Source organism: Scyliorhinus canicula, chromosome 8 (genome assembly GCF_902713615.1).
Source record: "Scyliorhinus canicula chromosome 8, sScyCan1.1, whole genome shotgun sequence".
NCBI lineage: Eukaryota > Metazoa > Chordata > Chondrichthyes > Carcharhiniformes > Scyliorhinidae > Scyliorhinus > Scyliorhinus canicula.
This window is the reverse complement of record NC_052153.1, coordinates 12101196-12118895: the sequence shown is the minus strand read 5'-3', so window position 1 is coordinate 12118895 and position 17700 is coordinate 12101196. Positions and strand designations below refer to the sequence as shown.

The window sequence follows — 17700 nt, the reverse complement described above, 5'->3', positions numbered from 1 at the left end:
AGCAAAGAGGGAGTATGAAAAGAGACTGGCAGTTGACATAAATGGGATTGCTAAAGTCTTCTATTAATACATAAATAGTAGAAAATGGCTGGTAGAAGATGGACTTGGGGCATTTAGGGGTCAATAGGGGGCATGGCTAAGGTATTGAATTAATATTTTCCACCTGTCTTCACCAAGGGGCAAGATGCTGAGAAAACCGTAATGAAAGTGGGTCCATTCAGATAATTGAAAAGTTTAAAGTTGATCGGGGAAGGCATTGGGTAGGCTGTCTGTATTTAGCACTGATAAAGACCCAGGGCAAGATGGGATGATTCCAAGGACACGGCGGGACGTGAGACTGAAAATTGTTTGGGGCACTGGCCCATTCTGCCTTCAGTTTGGGGTGAAAGAGAAAATGCTGGAAAATCTCAGCCGGTCTGGCAGCATCTGTAGGGAGAGAAAAGAGCCAACGTTTCGAGTCCGATGACTTTGTCAAAGAGAAAGTGGGAAATATTCATACTGTGGAGTGAGAATGAAAGATGAGTCATAGCCACAGAAACCCAGGGAAACCGGGTGCTAATGACCACAGAAACCAAGGGGAAAGAGTGTTAATGGCAGTCCCCAGAGAGAACAAAAGATGTGAAAGGTCAAACAGCAGGGACACTAACATCAGAGGATGAACTGTAGGTGAAGGAAAGGATAAGATTGGTGGGGGGAATTAAATATATATTAAGAAAGAAAGAAAGAAATGGTAAAAGGTAGTTAAAATAAATGGGATGAAAACAAATGGGTCGAGGTGGGGTAGAGCTGATCACTTGAAGTTGTTGAATTCGATGTTCAGACCGGAAGGCTGTAGCGTGCCTAACCGGAAGATGGGATTTTGTTCCTCCAGTTTGAGTTGCGCTTCACTGGAACATTGCAGCAGGCCCAGGACAGACATGTGGTGGCATCATGCTGGAGTTTGGCTTAAATGGCGGAGGATTATGCTTTGCATACGGAGCCTGGTGGGATGAAATGTGAGAACGAGGGGGACTCTATCCTTGTTCTGGGAGGGAGTGGAGGGGGCGAGGGTAGTGGCGCGGGAGATGGACCACACGCTGTTGAGGGCCCTGTCCACAACTGTAGGTGGGAAATAACGGTGAGGAAGAAGGAACACATTTTCCAAGCACCATTTTGGAAAGTGGCATCATCGGAACAAATGCGACGGAGGTGAAGGAGCTGAGAGAAAGGGATGGAGTCCTTACAGGATGAAGGGTGCGAAGAGCTGTAGTCCAGATAGCTGTGGGAGTCAGTGGGCTTGTAGGGAATATTAGTGGATAGTCTATTGCTGTAAATGGAGACAGAAATATCAAGGAAGGGAAGGGAAGTGTCTGAGATGGACCAGGTGTAAGTGATGAACTCATTCTATCTATCAAGTCTTACTCTAACTTCAATTTGGGGTTGTTAGAGGTGAAAATATGCACACGAAGGCCTGAGTATAAGTTAAAAAAGCAGTTTATTATGTCAGCACTCAGAGGTAAGGCCTGGGACTTACATTCTGGGAGCTAAGGCTCACACGGATTAATATACAAATTCAAGGGGCGGATTCTTATTTACAGACAATCAATCAACTATATTCGCGTCACACTTTATTACATGCAGTCAATCAATTTTCTTAGCATCCCAGTTATCACATATATGGTTAAAGTGGGTGTTGTCTTACCCGCCCCTAACTTCAGACAGAAGTCATTCAAAACTAACACAAGGATGTGTCCTGGCTACAGCTGTGGTCCTTGAGTTTTATCAAGGACACATTGCATGTCTTGTTCTGTGAAGCTGTTATCAGCGGCTGTTGGGACACTCTCTATACATACCCACGCTTGGGTCTCATGAGACAGTTTACAGGGAATGGGCCTTGTTCAGCCATTTTATATCACAAAATAGCTAACAGCATATTAACAGCATTGTGTATACACTATCTATTTCTACAAACTGCCTCTTCTAAACAGGCATCTAAGCCAATGAGTACCTTTTGTCTCATCAGAACTATTCAAAAGTGATATAGGAGCACAAATGTAGTTACAGGGCCACCTATAATTTATATCATAGTCCAGTATCAGAAAATGCCCTCCAACAGGGTGGTGGCAGAGGTCTGAAGAATTAAAAATGTTATACCGTTATTTAAAATGGATGTAAAGATAAGCGCAGTACAATTACAGGCCAGTTGGTTTAACCTCGGTGGTGGCAAAATTCTCAAAATGATCATCCTGAACAAAATCAAGAGCCACATGAGCAAATGTGGGTTAATGTATTGAACAATGAGGGACATATCATGCTCAGCTCACTTGCTATAGTTTTTTGATGATGTCACAAAGAAGGTTGATGAAGGTAATGCAGTTGATGTGGTGTACCAGGACACCCAGAAGGTGTGTGTTAAAGTGCCACACAGCAGACCTGCGAGCACAGTTGTAGCTCATGGAATAAAAGGGACCGTAGCAACATGGATATGAAATTGGCTGAGTGAGAGGAAGCAGCAAGTGGCGGTGTAAGGATGTTTTTTTGGATTCGGGGAAGGTTTGTAATGGCATTCCCAAGGGGCCAGTGTTGGGACCCTCGCTCCGCCTGATATATAATAATGACCTGGACCTTGGTGTACAGGGCATAGTTTCAAAATTTGTGGACAAGTATTGTGAATAATAATATAATAATAATCACTTATTATCACAAGTAGGCTTAAATGAAGTTGCTGTGAAAAGCCCCTAGTCGCCAAATTCCAGCACCTGTTCGGGGAGGCTGGTACGGGAATTGAACCCGCGTCGCTGCCTGTGTTCTGCATTATGAGCCAGTGATTTAGCCCCCTGTGCTAAACCAGCCCCTTATCATGAGGAGGGTTCGAATGGAGAAAACAGATTGGGGAAGTCGGCGGGAAAGTGGCGGATGAAAGTTAATTAATTGAAGTGTAAAGTGATACATTTTGGTAGGAAGAACATGGAGAAGCAATAGAAAATATCGGGTACAATTGTAAACCATGTGCATAAATCATCGAGCAGAGCAGGATAGGTCTTGAGTGCAGTTAATAAATCATTCCAGAAGAGTTGAGAAGGTGCCACATAAAAGGTTATTGTGGAAAAATGGTGCAGGGGTTAATATATTCGCCTGGATTGAAGATTGGCTCGTTGGCAGAAAACAGAGAAGATGCAGCAGAGAAGATCAATCTTTTCCTGATTGGCAGGAAGTAACAAGTGGTGTTCCCCCGGGCCCTCTACTTTTTACATAGAACATACAATGCAGAAGGAGGCCATTGGGCCCATTAAGTCCGCATCGACCCACTTCCACCCTATCCCCGTAACGCCTCCTAACCATTTTGGTCACTAAGGTAAATTTATCATTGCAAATCCACCTAACCTGCACGTCTTTGGACTGTGGGAGGAGACCAGAGCACCCCGAGAAAACCCACGCAGAGACAGGGAGAACATGCAGACTCCGCATAGACAGTGACCCAGCTGGGAATTGAACCTGGGACCCTGGCGCTGTGAAACCACAGTGCTATCCACTTGTGCTACCGTGCTACCCTTACAATTGATCGATGACTTAGATGAGGGGACTGAAGGCGTGGGAGCTAAATTTGCAGATGACACAAAAACAGGCAGGAAAGTATGTGATGGAGAGTATATAGGGAGGTGGCAGAGGACATAGATAGGTCGGGTGGGTGGGCAATAATGTGGGTAAATGGGGAGCTGTTCACTTTGGCAGGAAGAATAAAAAAGCAGAGCATTACTTAAATAGAGAACGGCTGCAGAATTCGGAAGTGCAGAGGGATCTGAATGTTCTCCTGCATGAATCGCAAAAAGTTAGTATGTAGGTCCAGCAAATAGTTAAGAAGGTTAATGGATTGTTATCCTTTATTACTAGAGGAATTGAAGGTAAAAGTAAGGATGTTATGCTACAGTTGAACATAACATTGGCGAGGCCACATCTTGAATATTGTGTGAAGTATTGATCGTCTTATTAAAGGAAGGATGTGAATACATGATAGGCAGTTCAGAGGAACTTTATTAGATTGATACCTGTCATAAGTGGGTTGTCTTATGAGTAAAAGTTAGACAGACTGATCTTGTTTCCACTGGAGTTAGAAGAGTGAGAGTCGTCTTGATTGAAGGCTATAAAATCCTGAACAATCATGACAGGTGGATGTGGAGAGAATGTTTCTTCTAGTGGTTGAGTCCTGAACTAGGGGGCACTGTGTTAAAATTAGGCATTCGCCCTTTTAGGGCATGGATCAGGAGAATTTCTTTCTCCCAGAGGGTTGTGCAACTTTGGAAATCTCCGCCTCAGAAGGCGGTGGAGGTGGGGTTGCGGGGGGGGGGGGGGGGGGGGGGGTCGCTGAATATTTTTCAGGTGGAGATAGAGAGATTCTTGATGGGCAAGAGAATCAAAAGTTATCGGGGTTGGATGGAAATGTGGAATTCGAAGCACAAGATCGGTCATGATCTTATTGAACGGCAGAGCAGGCTTCTGGAGCCAAATGGCTTACTTCTGCTCCTATTTCAGATGTTCATGCGTTCGTCCAGCATCCTCGGCTGTATTAATAGTGGCATAGAGCAGGGGCGCGACCCGTGGGTGGGTGGCAGGCGGGTGTTGGGAGGGTTGCGGAGCTGTCTATCGATTGCGCAAATCCGCGCGCAACAGCCGTAAAAGCCGGCTTTTAATAATGCCAGCTGCAAGCGGCCTTCAAAATGGCCAGGAACAGGTAAAAAAAATTTGGCCACACTGCGCATGCGCACCGATGATCGGGCATGCATGCGCAGTGTGGCTGCATTTTTAAAATATGGTTGCAGCCTTCTTTTTTCAAGTTCGGGGGGGCCAAAGGGACCAAAGGGTCAAAGGGACCCAAAACCATTTCCTCCATTTTTGTCAGCAACAAACAAGGTAAGAGAAAATGGTGGGTCGCGCAGGTCGGCCGAGTTGGATCCTGAAGGTTGGCCGGGTTGGTAAAAATGGGTCCCCGGACAAAATATTTGAAAAATACTGGCCTCGAGTATAAAAGCAAAGAAGTTACGATAAATCTGTGTAGAACACTGGTTTGGCCTCAGTGCTGCGTCCAGTTCTGGGAGCCACAGTTTAGGAAAACTGTGAAGGCATTGGAAAGAGCGCAGCAAAGATTCACGGGAATCATTCCAGGGACGATAAACTTGTTGTGAAGATAGATTGGAAAAATTGTGACTATTTATTGCAACCGCTGAGGGGAGATTTGACAGAGGTGTCCAAAATCATGAGGGGTGTGGACGGAGTGGATACGCAGAGGTGTTCTCAGTGGTTGAGTTGAAGGATCAAGAATCAGAGTGCACAGGTCTCACCTAATTGGCAATAGAAGCAATGGTGACAACCTTTTCCCCGCACCGACGTGTTAGGGTCTGGAATGCACCTCCTGAGGGCGTGGTGAAGGCAGGGTCGATCGATGCATCCAAGAGGGAATTGGGTAACTATCTGTAAAGGAAGAATGCGTAGGGCTATGGGGAGAAAGCAAGGGAGTGACGCAAGACAAATTGCTCCTGCAGAGAGACAAGACGGGCCAAATGGACTCCTGTGCTAAGAAAAATTCTGTGATTCTGTAATTCGCAGAATACAAACAACACAGAAATTGTACCCTGACTGCACAGGATTGCAATCCCAGTAAAGATTCCAGATAGTTTAAAAATTTTGCTCGTTGAAGAACTTAATTGAATTTGATCTCATTGCTAAACAAAGCAGGGTTCCTTGTTTTCGAAAAAGAACATTTTTACAATTTAAAATGAAATTAAGGCAACAAATGCTCCAATTTGTTCAGTATAATGAATATATCCGATTGAAATTATTGTTTTCCATTGTCGTCATTAGTGTATAATTTGTTATCAATAAGAATGGTTCTGTGCAGCCGTTACAAAGTAATAAGAGTTTGAGAATTCAATTAGCGATTGAACAAAGAAATTCTCAATGCGTGATATTGAAATGTTCTTTCTGTTACAATGCATTTTTTTCTGAGCGGTAATACTTCAAAGGCAACAGAATTAGTCCTGGCATTGACCTTGAACATACAGGGCCAGAATTTTCTCAATCTCAACGCAACATTTACTCCAGAACCTACAGCCGTTTACACACCGATTTTGTCCAATCCAATCAAGCAAATAATAATAAGCGCTTATTGTCACAAGTAAGTTTCAATGAAGTTACTGTTAAAAGCCTCCACTTGCCTGTTTGGGGGAGGCTGGTACGGGAATTGAACCCGCGCTGCAGCCTTGTTCTGCATTACAAGCCAGCTGTTTAGCCCACTGTGCTAAACCAGCCCCAATGTGAACATTGCTAGGAAACCATTTATATACATAGACACGCTCGGTGGAATTCTCCGCAAGGGGCCGAATTCATGAAGGCCGTCGTGAACTCAGCCGAGGTTCACGATGGCCTCGGAGCCCGCTCCCCGCACCTAATTCACCCCCACCCGGGGGGCTAGGAGCAGGCCTCCGTCTTTCTCGGCAGCGACCTCATCACGCCGAGAATGTGAAGTCATCCGCACATGCGCGGGTTGCCGGTTCCAACCCGCGCATGCGCGGATGACTTAATCGTGCAGACGGCACAAACCCGCTTATGCGATGTGGCCATCTTTCTCCTCAGCCGCCCGGCAACACGTGGCGGCTTCATCTTGCCGGGCGGCGGAGGGGAAAGAGTGTGTCCGTTTTGGACGCTGACCCGACGATCGTTGGGCACCGATCGTGGGCCTGTCCCCTCCCGAGCACAGTCGTGGTTCTCCCGTGCCAATCGGGCCCCTAGATGCCCCAAATGGGCATCTGGCACCCGTTTCACGAATGCAGCGACCAGGTGTGGTGAAACGGGCGTGAAGGGCCGGCCGCTCGGCCCATCGGGCTCGGAGAATCGCCGTTCGCCGTAACAAAAGGCGAGCGCCGATTTTTCCGAGCGGGGGGGGGAGAGAATCGCTGGGGGCGCCAGGGGGGCGTAAAAAATGTCGGGAGGCCCTCCCACGAATCTCCCACGCCACGTGGGGAGCGGAGAATTCCGCCCATAGAAGATAGGAGCAGGAGGAGGCCTTTTGGCCTTTCGAGCCTGCTCAGCAATTTATCATCCAACACAATAGCCTAATCCTGCTTTCTCCCCATAGCCTTTGATCCCATTCTCCCCAAGTGCTATATCTAGCCACCTCTTGGATATATTCGAATGTTTTAGCATCAACTACTTCCACAATTCCATAATTTTAATCATTCCACCATTGATAGTGATGAATTCCACCGGCTTACCACTCTTTGGGTGAAGAAATGTCTCCTCATCTCTGTCCGAATTGGTTTACCCTGAATCCTCATACTGTGACCCCTGGTTCTGGACACACCCCACCATCGGGAACATCTTAAGTAATAACATAATAAGTCACTTGTGCAAAGTTTCCCCTCAATCTTTTGCACTGAATATCAGCAATACACCAGAGAAAACGCTTTGTCACAACGAAGATATCAGTAAAACCATGGCCCGGTTTGTTTGTATTTCATTGCATTGTAGTGAAGTGAAGTTCATGAGAAAAATGTTCCCTGGGCACCTTAATGATACAAACTGGTTAATTCATCCTGACACAAAGTAAGTTTTTAAAAGAGCAAAGTAATCAATATTTAATTACAGTGTTAGCCCGTTGACCATTACAATATTGATACAGGCTTTTAACTTCCTCTCTCAGCTCAGTAATGCTGCATGTTGCATGCAGATTAGCCAATGAGTAGGTAGCAGGATTACATTTCACAGCAATGATTTCAAAGGACTGAACTACAATTATCCATTAGCACTCAGCGCTATGTCAGAGAGTGCATTGGGTAGCATCTCTTAAGCATTTTAGTTAGTTGAATTAAAGATTTGGAAATATATAATTGAATCTGTCAATTCTATGATTTTCCCTGTAGTCCATCAAGATCTCTGTGCTCCTTGAACTCTGACCTCTTGAGTTTCCATAATTTTAATCATTCCACCATTGATGGTTGTGCCTTCTTGTAGCTGCCTCAGCTCTGAAATTCTATCCCCTTGCCTCGATATCCCTCCAGCTCTCTCTCCTCCGAAGATGCTCCTGAAAACTTACCTCCGTGTGCCATTGTGACGCCCTCTGTGGAGGATTGTCGGACCCTGGGGGACTTATTCCATGATCCCTTTTGGGGCTGGGCCTCTTATGGGACCAACTGAACTCCATCACAGTCGCACAATCTGTGTTCTGTCAGTCATTGAGATGAATGGACCAAAATCCATTCAATTCTCTGCTGCGATTTCACACTGATCTGTGGCCTGACTGTTACTCATTCCTGGGAGCGATGAATTTATTTAGATTTTATTCGTTCTTCAGAAAAAGCCATTGCGGGCAAGGCTGCTTTAAATGCCCAGCCACAGTTGGCTTTGAGAAGGTGATGGTGAGTCTTCATTTGGAACCACTGTGACCCATGTGCTGAAAGTACTCTCACAATAAACGCCCATATTTATGTCAAGAATGATTACAAATCTCTTCAGTTAATGGGGCGCAATCTTCTCATAAGGGAATAAAGTCCCAGAGCAAGCGCGTTTAGCCGCATGTTTCCCGGCAATCGCAGTGCCGAGAAACAACATGGTTATTCAAAGCGCGGCCGAGGACGCACATTGCCCCGTTTTTTACAACGGGGAGCTCCGCTTGCCAGAACTCCCCGTTGTAGCGAGAAATTTAAAAATGGTGCCCCAATCTCCGAGGCCCGCAAAATAATCCCCGACCTCACCCCCCCCCCCCCAGTCCGAACGCAATAGGGGAGGGCCCCCCACCCTGACACCCCCTCGTCACCCACACTGAGCCTACTGGCTTGCTCAAATATGCAGATTTGCAAGAAAGTGATCCCGCCCATTGTCGGTGGGATTCACCTTGCAACGTCTCACGAGATGGCGATGAATCTCGCGAGGCATTGCGAGCCGAGTAGATCCCAGGTAGATCCCAGGAGCGGGATCTCCCGGCTTTCACCGGCCATGCTGCTCCATGGCGAGATGGTTTTTCGGCGCAGTGTAGCTGGAGTGTGTTCGGCGCCCATGGTCTTTGTTGGGTTTATATACTGCATTCCAGCCTTCAATTAATTAACAGATTTGAAATCCTATGAGAGATGATACGTGTTATTATTTAAAGGTAGTACATGAGTAGCACATGCAAGCAATCTACTGACAAATAGGATAGCCATTGGTGAGCCCAGGTTTGCATCCTACTAAGCAGTTTGTAGTCTTGTGTACACATGAGGATATATGTATTGTACATACCAACACTGTGCATCCACTCCACGTGTTGCTGCCTGAAGCAACCGAGGAGACCCGGTGGGAGAAATGCCAAGGAAACCCGCTGGGAGAAATTCATTCCTGGAATAAACTTGGGAAAATAATTCAAAGGATTTGGAATGTGATTATCTACCAGTGGTAAATGTTCATGGAGTTGCCTCCTCTTTCTACTGCTGGTGAAATATTACAAAAGGGCAAGTTATATTTTCCCATTAAACAGAATATATTTTATGCCCCTTGTTTTTTTCCTGGGGTTTCTCTGTGATTCCATCTCCCTCATTTAAAAAAGAAACTATTCACAGGATACGGGCATCACTGGTAAGGCTGGGCACCGATCGTGGGCAGCGGGTCCGATACCCGCGCACTATTTGTTCCTCCGTCGCCCCGCAGGATCAGTCCGCGGGGCGGCTGAGGGGCATGACGGCCCGCGCATGTGCGGGTTTGACGCATCTGCGTGATGACGTCATCCGCGCATGCGCGGGTTGGAGCCGTCCAACCCGCGCATGTGCGGCTGACGTCATCGTGCGCATCAGCCGCCGTGATGCTTGGCGCGCGGACTTAGCGACGGTCGCTAAGCCCGCGATGCCGTGCTTCACGGGGCTGCGCTGCTAGCCCCGCCCGGGGGGGGGGAAGAATCGGGTCCCGGGAGGGGGCGCGGAGGCTGCCGTGGAACACGGCCAGTTTCACGGCAGCCTTTACGCCTCGCCGCATTTGCGGAGAATCGCGCCCTTGCTTTTCCATTCACTTTATTTTTCAGGTCAGGTCATTGAATTTCTTTCTGCTCTATTTGCAGGTGTGAGGGATAAACGGCAGGTATGTGCTTGATCAGCCATCACCAAGATGGTCCAGCAGGAGGAGTTTGTGGAAAAGTGGTGATGTCGCTGGAATAGACGTTCCAGAGGCCCAGCCTAATGCTCGAGGGACTTGGGGTCAAATCTCACAACGGCCGCTAGTGGGATTTAAATTCATTTAATAAATCTGGAATATAAAGCTAGTCTGAGTGACAGTGGTAGGCGGGATTCTCCGGTCCCCCAGCGTGTGTTTCTTGGCAGCGGGAGGAGTCACGCTGTTCGCTGGCGGCGAGATTCTCTGTTCCCACCGCTGTCAATGCAATTTCCCATTGAAACCACCCCAGGCCACCGGGGGGGGCGCTGCCTGTGGACCCAGTGAATCCTGCTGCCAGCGAACAGCCAGAGAATTCAGGCCAGTCTCTCAACAATCAAACTATCATCAACTGTTGTAAAAACCCATCTGGCTCACTAATGTTCTTCAGGGAAGGAAATCTGCTGTCCTTAGCCGGTCTGCCCTACATGTGGCTCCTGACTCACAGTAATGTGGTTGACTCTGAAATGTTGAGTTCAAGGGCAATTAAGGATGGGAAATTAGGCAACAATTGCAGGCTTTACCATTGACACCCACATCTCATGAAATAATTTTTTTAAAGTGTGGAGGGAATACCTTCTCCCATCTCATGGAAATGACCTAATCTTCCTCTTCTAATCTTTCTCAACAAAAACTTGCAGGGCACATTGGCCGATGCCCGGTCAGTTTCTTTGGCTTTGCAGGCCACAAGTAGCCTTGAGTTGAAATCCTTGAATGTGCACTTCCCCTTTAAGGGGTGTAGTAATTGGCATCGGACCTGCCAAATACCACTGCCCAACACCCCCCACTGCTCCCCCTCACCACTATTATCGAGTTAGCGCTGTAAATCACGCAGACACCTAACCCAGCCAATTTAAAGGAGCCACAAATTTTAGTGGGCCTTGTGCTGACCATAGATAGGAAGAAACTGTTCCTATTGGCGGAAGGGTCGAGAACCAGAGGTCAGCGAGTTAACGTCATTGACAAAAGAGGCAACAAAAATCGTGAGGAAAGCTTTCTTAGTGTTGCCATCCCAGATGATGTTGGAACGGGATGGCAAGATCTCATAATGGCTCAAAGGACTGCGCCTTTATAAAACATGGAGGAATGGAGCCATCGGACCACTAATTGAAAAAAAATGAAATGAAAATCGCTTATTGTCACGAGTAGGCTTCAATGAAGTTACTGTGAAAAGCCCCTAGTCGCCACATTCCGGCGCCTGTTCGGGGAGGCTGGTACGGGAATTGAACCGTGCTGCCGGCCTGCCTTGGTCTGCTTTAAAAGCCAGCGATTTAGCCCAGTGTGCTAAACCAGTTCTGACAACAAGATAAAATATTTCTTACACGAGAAAAGTTGGATCACGATGCGATAGTCAGTTACCACCCCCACCCCCCCATTCCGCTTAGCTTCAGAAATACACACAGCTTTTAAGATTAACACGGATTGCAAAGTACATTTTAAGGTGTAATGGTCGAATTAACACCACATTTAAGCACACAGATTGGCTGTGGTCAAATGTACGCATTTCGTTCTAAGTCCACGTTAGTGTCAGTGGATTTCTCCTCAGAATCCTCCAGATGATGGTCACATGAGAGTTTCAAAATTCAACTCCCAAAAACATGCTTTAAAATCTTCTTTCACAATAATGCTTTCAATTAGTGGTTTGCATTCTGAAATCCAATCCAGGTTTTCCAAATGATTCCTTTAAACAAATCTTCCGTTCCCCTTTTAACAGTAAATCTGGCATCCGGGTTTTGCACCACCCCCTTTCGGATTTCTTTGTCTTGACTGCTGTACAAACTGTCCACAATTGCTTTATCTCTTTATTCTAAGACTCTATTAAAATGGCATCAAATCTTTGATTTACCTCTGAAGTCTGCTTACCCATTTTATATCTGCTTACTGCAATTGGCCCTTTAACTCAGAATATTTTGTTTTCCCTTCCTTGAATTCTTATGATCAATATATTGGCCTCTGTTCTCTTGACTTCAGTCATCTTAAGATATTCTTACTGTCCCAATTCCCTGGTTATCTGGACTGCACCTGGTTCTTTGGCAAGCCTGTAACTTTGCAGTTCCCGTCCTGTCCATTCTTTCTTCTGGCAAGTTGAGGGATGTCCACTCTCTTGAGCCTTCTTCAACTGCAATATATCCAGCTAAAACTAAGACTTAAAATCTTCTCTGCCTTACAATGCCCCAGTTGCTAAGCAACCACTGCTGGTTTATCTATTCTTCACCCCATAGCCCACTCTAAGCACATTAGAAACACAGTTGGAATTTAACCAATCCCGACAGTTACAAACACCTTTGTCCATCATGAATCTAACTATAGGTTTTAACCTTCCAAGCACAGAAACATTAAATTAAACCCATCCAAAACTATGCCTTATTTGTAACGTTTACCAATACAAATATAAATCCCTTAAAACTACCTTTGTTTCCCTGATACGTAATGGGTGTTTGGGATCCAGAATGTACTGACTGAGAGTGTGGTGGAATCAAGTTCAATCACAACTTACCAAAGAGAAGTGGATAATTAACTAAAGAGAAAACATGTGTAGGGCGATGGAGAAAGGTCGAGGGGGTAGACCAAGCAGACTAAATGGCCTTTTACTGTGCTCTAACTATTACATGATTCTATGGCCAGGGGTTTCTTCCCCTGCCAGCAGCGTTGCTGTACCAGGCAGGACGGGGACATTTGGAGAGCCATCAAAGGACAACAGCCATCCAAATTTTCCCATCCCATCGGTGACGATGCCTGCCACTGTTGGAGCTGGAAAATCCCACCTTGTGATTCTCTTAAAAGAGTTCATTTATGAGGACAAATTGTGTGAAATAGCCTCGCATCTCCTTGAATATAAAAGATTAAGGGATGATGTAATTGAGATCATAGAATTTACAGTGCAGAAGGAGGCCATTTGGCCCATCGAGTCTGCACTAGCCCTTACAAAGAGCACCCTACTCAAGCCCACGTCTCTACCAATCCCCGTAACCCAGTAACCCCCCACTTAACCTTCTTGGTCATTTAAGGGCAATTTAGCATGGCCAATCCACCTAACCCGCACACCTTTGGACTGTGGGAGGAAACTGGAGCACCCGGAGGAAACCCACGCACACACGGGGAGAGCGTGCAGACTCCACACAGACAGTGACCCAGCCGGGAATCAAACCTGGGACCCTGGAGCTGTGAAGCAATTGTGCTAATCACCATGCTACCCTGCTGCCCTATGTTTGAAATGATTAAAGCACTCGATGAGGGAGAAACTATTTCCTCTGGCAGGGGAGTGCAGGGCAAGAGCACGTAACATTAAAATGAGAGCCAGTCCAATCCGGAGTGATTTCAGGATGGCCATCTTCACACAGTGTGTATTGGGAATCTGGAACGCTCTCCCTCCAAAAAACTGTTGCGGTCAATTGAAAATTATGGAAGTGAAATGACTAGATTTCTGTTTGGTAATCGCAATAAGGGAGAAGGATCGAGGCTATTAGATGGAGTGAAGATACAGTTCAGTCTTGAATGGCAGGATTGGCTCGAGGGGTGGCACGTTAGCACAGTGGTTAACACGGTTGCTTCACAGCTCCAGGGTCCCAGGTTCGAATCCCGGCTTGGGTCACTGCCGTTCTCGTATCTGCGTGGGGTTTCCTCCGGGTGCTCCGGTTTCCTCCCACAGTCCCGAGATGTGCAGGTTAGGTGGATTGGCCATTCTAAATTGTCCTTAGTGTCCAAAAAAGGTTAGGTGGGGTGACGGGGATAGGGTGGAGGTGTGGACTTGGGTGGGGTGTTCGTTCCAAGGGCCATTGCAGACTCGATGGACCGAGTGGCCTCCTTGTGCACTGTAAACTCTATGATTCTATGATGGGGTCAAATGGCCTATTCCTCCTCCTGTGTTCCAAAATGTTGGCAGGTTTTCTTTCACTTCCTGGGGCAAGTTCCCTGATTGCATTCACTCACTGCCCAAGGTGGCTTACCTCGTGGGAAATGGCACGGGGGCCATTAGTACCCACCTGTGTGCCAACCACGCCAAGTGATTCACCACCATGCCCAAAGACATCTAGATTGCCCCGCGACTTCAGCACCTAGTCTGCCGACGGCTCATTGAAGAGCCATTAAACCAACCAAAGTACTGAGCTGCAGTCCCTTGTTCCCAAGTGCAGGCCACAAGCAAGATGCTCATTGGAATCACAGATCTCCACAAGAGAAAATATTGAGTGAACTGCCGCAGATACGCGTGAAAATTTATTCCTAGTCGTCACATCAAAGTTAATGAGTGCTATTTGATTAATATTTTCATTTCTTACTGGTGATTATACATTATTTTAGTAAGTGGTGAGAACAAGATGAATTATACAATGGTACAGAATGTACAAACGCTCAAGGCACCGTTCATTTAAATATTATAGGCACTATTGACCCCCGAGCAGTCATTTACATGCCTTTCGTTGTTTAAGAAAGTACTGTAATGATTGATGCTATATCTTTTTTCTGTAAAAGTACTGCAGTACATCATTCTGGCAGTCATGGTGAAATCACTCGGGCCACCAAATCTATATTTCTTTTTTTTAACAGCAGTTTGGCTCCCCAGCACTGATCTGTACAAATAGATTTCTTCAAAAACATACAGACCTTGTTTGTCTTAATTACGTCAGAATGTGTGCCACAAACTCAATTCCATTCCCATCCTTTATGAAATTCAATCAAAATTTTTTTTTTTACTTCGACATTCTTTAAAAAGGTTTATTAACTTCATGGGAAAAGTGGTGAAAATTGCAGTTTTCACCCCGTCCCTGTTTTCAGCATGGACGAGGTAGAAGGGAGACGGAAATCGGAAGGGAAAATAGTTGAAAAGTTCCAAACTTTAAAGTTTTTGTGAGGGAGGGGGATAAAGTGTTCTGGAACCATGGTGAGCAGGTGGAGATTTTTGTTTTAATTCATTCCTTTCTCAGTGTTGCAAAGCCAATGCGCAGAGTGGAGGGGGCAAGTCCTTAACAAATCCCCTTGCTCACCAATTCAAATTTAATCCAATTCATGGTCCCAAAAGACGAGATCCAAACGGAGAAGAACAGGCATCACATCTGATCATGAACTTGCTCCTACGCTTGACCTTAGCCAGGAGGCCGAGAAGACACAGGTCAATCCTGATCCAAATGAATTAATTCTGTCCAGTAAAGACTCGAGTTAGCACACACATGAGAAATACCTTGGTGCGATTTAGCGGAACAACAGTCACGCTTTGGGCGCGTTTAGCGGAGTGTTTCTCAGCACACAAACGCCGCTATTTAACGGCGCTTTGCCTGTTTTCGTTGGCCTCATCAATGAACACCCTGCCGCTGTTGCACAGATTCTGAACGCCGGGAGAATCCGGTGCAGATATATTTAAATGAGGCGAATGACTCACTTAAATATGTTGATGTGGATCTCGCCGAGCGAGGGTGAGATCCAGATTGCGACGTCTCGCGTGATTTTGTTAAATGTCACGAGATATTTCGAACATCGCGAATCTTGGAAGAATCAATGGCCTTGTCGCATCACCAAGTCAGGCTCGGGGAGGCCATTTTTAGGACGTTAAACAAAATCGCGTTGCATCTTATCAAGTGTTGGAGATCTGTCTCTCGCTACTCTGCATCAAACGCAGTCCACATCGACCCAGCCTGCCCAACACATCAAGCTCCACCCATATATTTAACGAGGGTCCTTTGACATAATACAGAGCCCTGAGGCAATTTTGAAGCTGAAGTGGATGGAGAGCACAATTTGCGAACCCCACACAGTGCAAGTGGTAACAGAGAAATCAAGGCATTGGCTCTTAAAGGGGCCTCTGGAGGCGGGTTGGAAAGCACTCGGGAGGCGGAATTCTCCAGTCATTGCGATTCACCTTTCCCGCCGGGAGCCAGTTTCCTGGCAGCATGGGCTGGCTTCAAAAGGAAATCCCTTTGAAAGGCAACGGGAAGACAGAATCCTGCCACCAGCGAATGGCACACGGCTGAGGAACAGGCGGCTGGGAAAGCGGAGAATCCAGCCCACTGTGTCTCCTGCCAACCCAAGATGGCAGCAAAGATGGCCGCAAATCCCAATGACATGGCATCCCGGTGTGTGGCCCTGATTTATCTGACCACAGTCTGCAACCTTAATCGCAGAGCAAACTCCGACCTGCAGTCCTGAATAAAAACGATCTTTTTTCCAGGTGCAGAATTCATCATTAAAATCAGCGGGCTAGTTAATTGAGAACCAGGAAAGCCGCCCAGGTAGGAACTGGAACTATTACTTGCAAATACCTTCCTGTTGGAAATAAATCATCTTTGTTGACTCTCCTTTCCGGACTAAAGAGAGAAATAGAATTGGGAATCGTCTTATCCTGGGGATACTGAACTGCGGTTAGGGTATGAGTTCAGAATCAGTGAATCACCCGAGTGCTCTTCCTTATCTTCTCTGCAGAGATCAGCTGGACAAAGCCATTCAAAACTAAATTAATAATATCAAGCCTTCTGAATTCAAGTGTCCCAGGGATGTGGCAGATACGGTAATTCAAATTATCTTCGAAACAAGTTTTACCGACACATTTTGTACATTCATGGCATTGGCAGCAAATGCGGCTACTTGGAAAACAAAATTGGTTTATCTGGTCTAATCATCACGGGTGTATGGGCACACAAGTAGCCCATTCAGCCTCTCAAACGTGCTCTGCCATTCACTTCGATCATGGCTGACTTTTCCATCTACCCACCTTGGTTCTTTGGCCTTTGGTACCTTTATCTGACAAAGCGAAATCAACCTCAGTTCTCAAATTTTCAATTGGCCCCCACCGCCAGTCTCAACAAATCTGGAAGAGAGTTCCAGATTTAGACTACCCTTTGTGAGAAGAAATGCTCCCTGATATCACTCAGAATGGTTTCAGTTTGAGGTTTATGCTCCTTTTATTCTGAACTCCTTCGCAGGAGGTATTCGCTCTACCTACCCGATTAAATCCTTTAATCACATTGAGCACCCCAAATAAATCACCCCTTAATCTTCTGTAACTCAAGAAAATATAAGCCCACTTGTGGGCGATTGTCCCTTTAAGGGCAACACAGCAGAGTAAGTGTCACCTGGTCTGGGTGGCCAATCGGGACTCAGAGTGGGAAATCATCCCGGGGCGGGGGAGTTCTCTGAGGCAGAAGTATTTTCGAATTAGCTGCAAACATGCTGCTGTTCTTAAAGATCACTGTGAATGAATCATTTATTGTTCACTAATGAAGTCTCTTAAAGCGCATCGTTACACCACTCTATTAACCCATCCTCATAATTTTAATCCTTTTCGCCCAGAATCGTTTTGATCAATCTGTGCCGTATGGCCTGCCAAGGGCAGTCTATTGTTCTGGAGGTTAGGTGAGCACTACAAATAGAATCTAATCCCAGATAGCGTGGTAGCACAGTGGGTGCTTCACAGCGCCAGGGTCCCAGGTTCAATTCCTGGCTTGGGGCACTGTGCGGAGTCTGCATGTTCTCCCCGTGTCTGCGTGGGTTTCCTCCGGGTGTTCCGGTTTCCTCCCACACAAGTCACGAATGACGTGCTGGTATATCATTTGGACATTTTGAATTCTC

At 46.3% G+C, this 17700-nt stretch overlaps 1 long non-coding RNA gene across 1 annotated transcript; it reads left to right on the top strand.

Annotated features, from left to right (window-relative positions):
* Positions 1-2384: 2384 nt before the first annotated feature.
* Positions 2385-10255, top strand: LOC119969968. Its single transcript, XR_005461493.1, has 2 exons — positions 2385-2503; positions 10055-10255. It is a non-coding gene; the product is annotated as an uncharacterized LOC119969968 (long non-coding RNA).
* The last annotated feature ends 7445 nt before the right edge of the window (positions 10256-17700 follow it).